Source organism: Medicago sativa, chromosome 6, assembly GCF_051527215.1.
Source record: "Medicago sativa cultivar Bolivia chromosome 6, Bolivia_mono, whole genome shotgun sequence".
In the NCBI taxonomy this organism is placed as follows: domain Eukaryota; kingdom Viridiplantae; phylum Streptophyta; class Magnoliopsida; order Fabales; family Fabaceae; genus Medicago; species Medicago sativa.
In genome coordinates this window covers 9,887,190-9,898,261 of record NC_140754.1, presented here as the reverse complement: position 1 = coordinate 9,898,261, position 11,072 = coordinate 9,887,190, and the positions used below count along the sequence as shown (strand labels likewise).

The window sequence follows — 11,072 nt, the reverse complement described above, 5'->3', positions numbered from 1 at the left end:
TTTATTTTTTTTATTTTTATCCATAATTTTACGGACTAAAACTTCAAAGTGACCACTGTTTAAACACCGTCGTGGATACGTTAGAAAAGAAACAATGGTGAAGATTTGTTGCATTGGTGCTGGATATGTTGCAGGTTCAACAATGGCAGCCATTGCATTAAAATTTCCATTAATCGATGTAGCGATCGTTGATATTGCAAAATTGCGCATTGCAGCCTGAAACAACGATCAAATTCCTATCTATCAGCCAAGTCTTGATGATTTAGTAAAGCCATGTCGCGTCAAAAACCTCTTCTTCGGCACCAATGTTGAAAAACAAGTCTACGAAGCTGACACTGTGTTTGTATCAGTCAACACACCGACGAAAACTAGTTGTCTCGGAGTTGGCAATGCCGGAGATTTGACGTATTGGGAGAGTGCGGCTCAAATGATCACCGATGTCTCTAGTCCGACAAAATTGTTATAGAGAAATCAACTGTTCTTGTCAAAACTGCTGAACCTTTTTCTTCAGCACTGATGTTCTAGAATGCAAGTATCGTTTTTGGTGGTTCTTGCTCCCAAAAGGATATATTGAACCTGGTTTACAATTGTGGGTGTCATGTTTTACCAGAAGTTTCTGAATATTGGAAACAAAAGATGTAGATGGTATTTGTATTTTAACTGATTTCGGGGAATGGAAAGAAAAGCTGTCGCGCAATTGGTGTCCCTATTGTATTTGATTCGTACATTAGTGTGTAGAAATATGGAAGGAGGCGGTAATGAAGGCTGTTCACTTTTCGAGCTGATGCTGCTACTGAATCCCAAATATAAAGCTCTTGCCTGATGGAAACTGCATCCCTATCATATCATGCATTTAAAAGAGTATAAAACTTAGGTACTGTGCTAGTTTAACTGTCACCAACAATTTTGGATGGAAGTGAAAAACTTTCTTTATGTGAGAGGAAAAGTAAGAACAGTATTATACACACTTTGTCTAAGTATAGTCATTTAAATAAAGGCCTATGGCGCGATCTGGATGGCAACATTAAGATAGTTTAGAATTTTGAACTGCAATTGCGGCTGTATCACCGTGTTTTTCAGATGATATATGATTATATGAGAAAACCAGCATTCAGTTGAAGCTTATAACATTAGTTTCATTGTTCATTCAATTGGTAAGCTACCTGCAATTGAGGATTTTGCAACTGCAATTGCTGATTGTCATAAGCTACCTGAGATTGGTAAGCAACTTCATTCATGGCTTAAAAGTTAAAACATTACTTCCTTTTCTTTGAGTCAAAATTTGAGGCTTCAAGTTTGATTCAAATGAGTGTAACTTATGAGAAATTTGGAGGCACTCTTACTTATGTCTGCATTAGTATTGTTTTTATCTACTATATTTGAGCATAATTGACAAATCTTATGTTCTTATTGTTTTCATCAATAGCCAAAGGGGTTCCTATGCTAGAAGCTATCTCAAATAATGAAGTAATTGGTCAAAGAAATACTTGGCTTATTTGGATAATATTCATCACATTCCCATGTCAATTTACACACTAAAACTCTTCTTTTGGATAGATCGACTTTTGAGCTTATAGTGAATAACTTGTAACTTTTTCTTTGAGAGTAAGTAACTTGAACTTTGGACTGAATGGAAAATTGAAGGATTGAATGGTATAGGATGGAATGAGTTTTATTGTACTATATTTCACTATATTTATTTTTTACAAATCCAAACAATAGAATCTAATTATTTAACACTCCATTCCATTTTGGGTCAATTATTTACCACACCATAACACTCTATCAATCCAAAGATAACATTAATGATTCATTTTGTACCGCAAAAGCATGGTGCCAAAAAGTCACTTTTGTCATCTACCTGTTTTGGGTTTTTATGTATTGAAGGGGTGATGACCGAAGAGGAAACTCTAATGGAAGATGAAGTTCTAATGCAAGTTGATGTTGATATTAAAGGTGGAGGTTTAATATCAACATATAAATTCAACATCAACTTTAATTTAATTAAAAGATATTAAATTAGAATTAATTCTAATATCTTTTAAGCCAGAGAAAAAGAAAATTCAACATATAAATTCTCTTGTTTCATCTTTTAAACTTTTAATTTAATTAAATTTCATCTTAGACTAGGGACAACGATGTTTTTTTTGTTACATGAGTAACCCAATCAAAATTCGTGAATATTACAACGAAGGCAAACACTTATTTACCCTTGAAAAATTAAGTGTTAAAGATATTTTTTATCCTTATAAATATGGTCAACTTTTCATTTTAGTCCCTCTAATCTTTTTCTTCAACTTTTAGTCCTTCAAAAGTTTTTCATCTTCACTTTTGGTCCCTTTAAAGCAAACTCATGTAGAATTTATAATTTTTTATAAAATTTTGCATAAAAATTTATAGTATTATAAGAAACTCACTTAAAAGATATTAGAATTTTTATATTTTTTGCGGTTAAGAATTCATATTTAATTTATGTTTTGTTAAAAAATTCTAATTTTTTTGGGAATGATTTTAACAATATCTACACATTTATGCACAATTTCATTAAAAATACAAAGTTGACTAAAAATTAGATATTAAAAGTAGTAATTGAAAAATTTATGGGGACTAAAAGTTGAAAGAAAATTTTAGAGGAACTAAAACAAAAAGTTGAAATATTTATAGCAACCGAATACATATTTAACTCAAAAATAATTGTAAGTATAATAAATAAATTTCTTACTTTTCAACTACAACAATTGATTATTTTTTATTCCAAATAAAGTTTCAATTATTGTATGAAAAAATCACAAATGGGGAAAAAACTAATCTACAAAATCAGAATTAAACTAGTTTTAATTATGTTTTCCTTTGGAAACCCCCAAATTAGAATTAAACTAGTTAGAATTAAACTAGTTTAAATTACATTTGGGAAATTCTCCAAGGAAAACATAAATTATTTTTGACTCTTGTCAAAAATTAACTCAATCAAATAACACTATGGTAGAGAATTATCACTTCAAAGAGTGCTCCAGTTACTATCCTCTCAGTAATTGTGCGTGTTTATTTATAATATAGTTGACCTCTATAAGATTCAAAAGCTTTCGATGTGGGACTACTAATTTTTCTACATATGTTCCGCAAAGCACGCATTGGTATTGGATATGTAGGTTGTGACTTGAGATTGAGATGATGCATCTGTTGCTTTTGAAGGTGGTGCAGGAGCACAAGCAGCTTCCGATGGTGGGGGTCGCGACGATGAAAGTATTGAATAATACAATGGTGGTGCTGATTGCAGGACGCAAAAGCTTCTTTTTCTTCTTATCACGAGTTCATAATCAGATTGCTTTAGTTGTAGCTCCACAATATCTCTTGAATCCACAAGTCTAGCCGTGGAAATATAATAATAAATAACAAGTTTAATTTTGATACACCGTCAAAGTAAACTTTTTATACGGCTAAACAATCACAAGTCACGAAACATCGTTAATTACGCAAGAACTTCATATATGTTTCTTCATTTCAGCTTCATTGTTCAATCTTCATTGCCTCCTCTAAGTAATATCACTCTCACTCTTAATTTGGGTGTTGTTATGTACATTTGTAACAGAGAAGAGATGAGATGATATTTTAGAGGGGAAAGATTGGGACTTTAAATTTAGTTGATTGTATCCTTTTCATAAATTAGTGTAAATTATGACAAAGTTGGAGGCACTCGTTTTAGTGTTTCTTTGTACATGATAAAAGAAGGGCCTACACTTTTTTTAGAAGAGAGACTCTTTATTTCTTTTATATATTTTATTAACATATTTCAATAAGAGATTGGTGACTGTTTGGGGAATTTCTACATGAAAAAAAAGAAGGACCTGCACTAACATGTACTTTGACACATAATTAAGATTCTAAACTTTGTAGCCACTAATATGCTCATGAAGGTGGCACAGTGTGATATTATTTGAATGCTATGAATTGGGTTCTTAGCTTGGATTTGTACAATGTGATATTTGAATGTGATTCTAAAATTCTAGTTGATGCAGTCTTATCATATGTCGTTGAAGCAAAAAAAATGTTCGATATTCAAAAGACGGTAGGAATCTCCTTCACTAGAGAGGCAAAAGTTCTAACAACAAAATTAGTATTACTAATAAAATCAAGTTTTGACCCAAAAAAATAAAAATAAAATCAAGCTCTTTCTTTGTGATAAAGAGTGATGAATTTAACAATTAGTGTATTACTAGTAAAAATAATAATTATAATATATATAATATTAGCAATTTTTGTGACTTGTTGGAAACTCATTTTGATATAAATGTATGGAGAATAAACCACTTTATATTCAACACATGTTTGACTAAAATCAATTTACAAAATTCAAAATAAATTTTTGTTTGGTTATTCGACGACAAAAAAATACTTTGAATGAAGTGATCCTATAAAATTGATTATCGCTAAAATATAGTTGTTTTATTATTATTTAAGAAAAGACTCGGTATCTGACTATCTGACCGAAAGACCGACTAATCTGCAGACCAATCCACTGTCCATTAGTCGGTGGTCCAATTAAAGATAGAGTAAAGTTGTGTATGAACTTATCTAGCAATTGAATGGTTTGCACTTGAAAGATTTGAACCTGAGACCTAAAGATGAACACATTCCTAGGTCCCAAGTCTACACAACCAAACCAAACTCTAATGCATTAACAAATATAAGAGGTATAATCTATTGTAGAGACAAAAGTTCAAAATTCTAACTTCAAGTTAGAATAACTCTAGAAGCAATTAGACTTATAATGTGTATTTTAATATGTACATTCAAATTGAAAAAGACGCATTTTCGGCTTCTTATAGATTGATTTAAACAATTTTCAATGCAATATATATTATATTTGTTTTCTTAACTAGTGTCATAGAGATACCGGTTAACATTTCCTTTTTAATAATTATTGATTGATATGTATTTTTATGTGTGTATCCAAATAATGTGCAAAAATACTTCTGTGACTATGGAGGAAGCCTTCCTCCAAAAACGAAAGCAGCTTTCCACCAAACATCACCTCCACAACGAAAGTTTGTCCATTTATAACCTTTGTTTACAATGTCTTCAAGAAACTTACTCACTTTCTTTGATCTTTCCTTGATTTCTAAGTCAAGAAGGTAAAATCTTTTAAGTTTTAAGAATTGAATTACTTTTTTTTTTTGAAAGAACTACACAATATTTGAAAAGAAACACCATCACTTTAAAAAGAAAAAAATGAATCAACTTTTTAAAAGGGATGGTTTCCTCACAAAATAGCATGTAAACTTTCATGTATCAGATGCATATGAAATGTGTGTTGTAAGTTTTATTTATAATGATAGTCATCTTTCTAAGCTTCTCAAACTTCCGATGTGGGACAAGTTACCCTTCTCTTTAGTACACAAATAAGCATCTCACTCTATATATATGATCTTTCCCTTTGTTACCCTTCTCTATGTGTGTGCATATCACTGTTTTTTAAACGTAAAGTAAATACTCAATAGAATGAAGTAATTTTTTTTTGGTCATAAATCAACAGAGAATGAAGTTAACAAAAAATTATTTTTTTGGAGCTGGATATATTGGTGGTCCAGCAATGGCAGTCATTGCATTAATATGTCCATCCATTGAAGTAGCTGGTGTTGATATCTCGAAATCACGCATTGCAGCATGGCACAACAATCAACTTCCTATCTATGAGCCCGGTCTTGATGATGTAGAAAAGCAACGTTGCGGCAAGTGCTTTTTCTTCAGCACTGATGTTGAAAAACATGTTTACAAAGTTCAATAGTGTTTGTATCCGTCAACACGTCGACAGTCTTGAAGCTTGAAACGCTGCAAATTTGACTTATTGGGAGAGCGCGGCTCGGATGAACTGTTCCTTGCTGATGGAACTGCGATTCAAGACCTTTTCAATCCAGACTGAGTTCTCATTGGTGTCAGGTAAATCACGGAAGGTGAAATGGCTGTTCAATTCAAACATTTTAAAAAAGCATCTTTCTTGACAATAAATCTTTGGTCAGCAAAATTTTCTAAGTTGGCTGCCAATACTTTCTTAGCTTAACGAACTTCATCTATCAATGCAATGTAAGCACCGACACATGAATCAGACTAAGTTCTTGAATGCAAGCATTGGTTTTAGAGGTTCTTCCTCCCAGGTTACAAAGGATCAAATACAAAGGGATTTGTGAATGAATAAATTTAGCAAAGTATTTTTCGCATGCCGAGTACTAGACACTCCATTTTCTCATATTTTGTACTCCCTCCGTTTCAAAATACATGTCCAATTTTTGCAATGTGCACTATTCACTTGACTTACTTTGACCATACTTTTTAACTAATGTATAAATACAAATATTAGCATGTAAGATGTTGTTTGATTTATCTCGACAAATATTTTCAAAATATTAAATTTTTATAATTTTTTACTTTAGATAATTAAAGATATTAACGGCTAAAATTGTGCATTGGCATATGTAAAGTGGTTGACTTGAACATGTATTTTGAAAAGGATGGAGTACTTTATTCAATATTGTATAAAGTTTTGAACCTTTTTCATTACGGTCTCATGTTATGAGCTGAATCATTGTGGGGTTTGAATAATTGAATCATCCTTTAATATGTCATTGATTGAGTGTAGTTAGTGCTTGTTGATTAACGAGTTTGAATTTGATTTGTGTAAAAGTTTGTAGATCTTAGTTATTTTCTCTTTCTTGTATACTAAGTTGTTCCTTTTTTGATCTTTGGTTCAATGTTATTGTGTGTTCTGTTTTGAAGACCAGTGGAATTCAATGGATCGTATATGCTAAGAAGTTGTTTAGTCACAATTTCACGCATTTTTTCTGTCAAGATTTCAATGGTTGTTGTATCCATATATGTTTGTGCAAAAATCAAATAGATTTTGATTACTATTTTAATTCATGGAAATTTTAAATCAGAGGTCACTGCATACCAGCAAAATTAGCTTAAAGATAATATAAAACTAGTTTTCCCTTTTTTAAGATTGATCGATGAATATGGTCAACACATAGTCACGGGAAATTACATAAATACTGTGTTATAATCAATGCATATGAATTTAATTTTTTAACTTTTAATTTATTGAACAAACAAAATTTATAATAACATTTCCAACATGTGTCCTTAGAGCACAAGTTAGCATGACCTTAAAAGGTAATACCTATAGTTCTTTTAACTAGAGACAAATAGGTCAAATTGATGTAATTGATCCTTATCCTTACTATAACACTTTTAAACAACAAAAACAAATTTCTTTCAACTATTTAAAGAAAAAACCATGGAATTGTGACCTTCATTCCCCCTTAGAAAGTCTGAATAACTTTATAAGAGGACATGGATGTCGCAATACCATATGACATTTTTCTATTTCAAAATGCATACCGCTTTTGTGTTTGTTAACATCGTGTTGTATGCTTTATTTATTTATAATGGTCGTTTACACCAATTTGCTTCTCTAACGCCCGATGTGGGACTAGCTATTTCTCTACATATTCACAAAGGACATGTGTATGTCAGTTTGTTTTTAGAGTGAAATTCTTTTCTGTGATTAATAGAGAATGAAAGTTAACATTGAATGTGTGACTTACTAACAATGTAAAACATGTTTCATTTGTCGAAGGTACTCTTTCCTCTCCTTTCTACGATACTTCCATAGAAGAAAATAGTAGCGTTTGAATGATGTTCATGTACACTAAAATTCTTTCTATATAAAAAGCTAACATTGAATTTATAATGACCGCGTAGAAGATTGTACTAGAATAGGAATAATACTTTACGTAACATCAACAATGACGTGATTGGCTGAGAACTTTAGGAAAAAACAAAAACCAACTTGAAAATAATAGTCATAAGTGATTATTATTTCGATCGGTTAAATGGGTCTAATTATGCAATAATGTTCTATGATAGACTATATTTCGATCCAACTCATTAATTTTTAAATCTTTCATAATAGTTTATCTTGTAGTTTTTCTAAATCTTCCCCTACTTTTGACGATTTGACTATCATTAATTTGATCTATTCTCTTTACCACAAAATCTAATGATTTTTTCTCTACATGCATAAACCCCTAAGTGCATGTTTGGTACTGTGTTTGCAAAACGTAGTTTGCTGAAAATCACGGCAAAAAACCATGTTAGCGTAGAAGCTAGTATTTGGAGCTTCTGGAAATCACGACAAAATACATTGGGAAGCGTGCAAACGTGCTTGTGTGTTGCAAACGTGAAACCAAACGCACGCTAAGCCCATTTTTCGTCACCTTTTTTACTGTAGGTGTTCCCTTATCTTTTTTTAATATTGTCATTTATAATCATTTCTCATCTAATTTTACCACACATCGAAAACAACATTATAATCACAGCGACACTCATTTTATTCTCATGTTGGATATTCACCGCCCAACCAAATCAAATTAAATTCGTTTATTTACAAAGAATAATGGGGAAAAACTCAATTTAAAAAAAAAAATTAGAAAATCTAAAAATGCATTCAAGCGTAGTATGCTTGAAGTATCTTACAAAGAATTAATTGTTTTCAAATATTCAAACTTACATATAAAAAAGACTAACATATATTGTCTTATCTTTCTTTCTTTCTTTAAAAATATCGAGCAAAATATTTACATTGACCCACTTTTTAAAGAAAAAACAGAAAAACGAGACAATGCCTAATGTCTTTCCATCACCAGAATGAGGTAAACTATATATACAATTTCATGACAATGTGTTGTAGGCTTTATTTATAATGACAGTTTATCTCTTAAAGATTCTCAAACGTCCGATGTGGGACAACCTATTACTTTGACAAAGCAGATGTGCATATCTGTTTGTTTTTTATAGTGAAGTTCTTTCTTTGTGATTAATGAAGTTAACAATTATTATTACTAATAAAAATAACAAAATATTAGCAAATAAAAAAATTGATGTTACAGCTTAGAAAAGAAAAGAAAAAAAATAATGAAAATTTGCTGCATTGGTGCTGTAGATGTAGGGGGTCCAACAATAGCACTCATTGTTTTGAAGTGTCCATCCACTGAAGAAACGGTCATCGATATCTCGAAATTGCACATAGCAGCTCAGAACACCGACAAGATTCCTATCTATGAGCCAAGTCTTCATGATGTAGTAAAGCAATGTCGCCACAAGAACCTTTTCTTCAGCACCTATGTTGAAAAACATGACTACTAGGCTGACATAGTGTTTGTATCTGTCAATACACTAACGAAAACTCGCAGTCTATATGCTGGCAAAACAGCCGATTTAACGTATTGGGCCGATGTCTCTAATTCCGACAAAATTGTGGTTGAGAAACCAACTGTTCCTGTCAAAACTGCTGAAGCTATAGAGAAAATTATGACACAATGCAAAGGTTATCAAATTTCATATTCTGTCATATCACGATTCCTTGCTGAAGGAACTACAACTCAAGACCTTTTCAATCCGGACTCAGTTCTCATTGAGGCAGAGAAACCCCGGAGGGCGAAAAAGCGTTTCAAACATTGAAAAAGTATATTCTCAATGGATTCCTCAAGCAAGAATATTGACAACAAATATTTGGTCAGCAGAACTTTCATAGCTTAGAGAATTTCAACTGTGAATGCAATGTCAGCACTTTGTGAAGCTACCGGCGCAAATGTTAACCAAGTTTCCTGCGCTGTTGGTACTGACATAAAAATTGAACCAAAATTCAAATCTGGCTTCCAAAAAGATACATTGAACCTGGATACATGTCGGAATTTCAAATACAGGAATTAATCAGTGTCATGAACTTGACAAATAAACATCGTGTCAAAAACAGCCACATTTTCAACTGAAATTTTCTGCATTAAACATACAAAAAACTCATTTAAAACACCAATTTAAATAGGCAGATTTTCTACCTATTTTTCTATATATAAACGTACCAATTCTCATCAAACAAGGATCAATTAGCTTAGGAAGGATCGAGTTTAAAAGTATAACTTAGTAAAAAAAAAATTATATGCATAATATATACAAGAAATTTAAAAATTATATGATGTATCCAAAGTTAATATGTATCCAAAATTATAAGAAATTTAAGAGATATATGAAAGATGAGTTCCTCGAGGTTTGCTTGAGTATGACGAGACTAAAAAAGATTTTTGAATAATTAAGAAAGAAAACATGAAACACAAGGATGAAGTCAGAAAATTAATTTAGAGAGACCAAGTTTAAGAGTATAACATAATAAAGAAAACACAATTTTTTATACGCATAGATAATGTACACAAGAAATTTAAGATTTTATGTGATATATCCAAAGTTAATATGTATCTAAAATTATAAGAAATTTCAAACATAAGAAAAATGTTTCTTGTGTGCAAGCATAAACTACCTAAGTATATTTTTCACCATCTTTTTTACTATATGTGTTACCCCAACTCTATAATACTACCTATGTCCCTAATTATAGGGCTCTTTTGAAAAAATAACAGGAATTAAGAAAATTGAAAGTGGTAATAAATTTGTTTCTAATTGCTATTGTTTTTACAATTTTATGCTTTGAGAGGGTTAATGTATGTTTTCAACAAAATATTTAATGTTGATATAAGAAAAAATATAAAATAAATATGGGTGTGTTGGTAAAAAAATTAATTAATGTATTTGAAAATACCAAAGGAGTTCATAAAAAGAGATAAAAACAAAATTCAAAAGGATCCTGTATATTTAGGGACAAAGGTAGTATTGTCATTTCTAATTCTATCTTACCTAGTTTTACCACACATCTAAAACATGTTAATCTTCACTACGCTATTTTATTCTCGTGTTGATTATTCATATTTGCTTGTTAAGAAAAAATAGTTTACCAATTTTGCTAATTAATCTTCAAAGTGATTTACAAATAATCGAAAAGTGTAGTTTACAAAGTTGATACTCCCTTCGTTTCAAAATACATGTCGTATTTTTGTAATATACACTATTCACATGACTTACTTTGACATGTATCAAGTGGTTAACTATATTTTTAAACAAAGGGAGTATTAAACTAGTTTTTTAGTATTTTCTTTGAAAGTACCAAAAACAATTTATTAAAACAA

The 11,072-nt window shown here is 30.9% G+C and overlaps 1 pseudogene; it reads left to right on the top strand.

The window, feature by feature from the left end:
* Window positions 1-94: 94 nt before the first annotated feature.
* On the top strand, window positions 95-9,589 carry LOC146912680 (UDP-glucose 6-dehydrogenase 1-like; annotated as a pseudogene).
* Window positions 9,590-11,072: the final 1,483 nt, after the last annotated feature.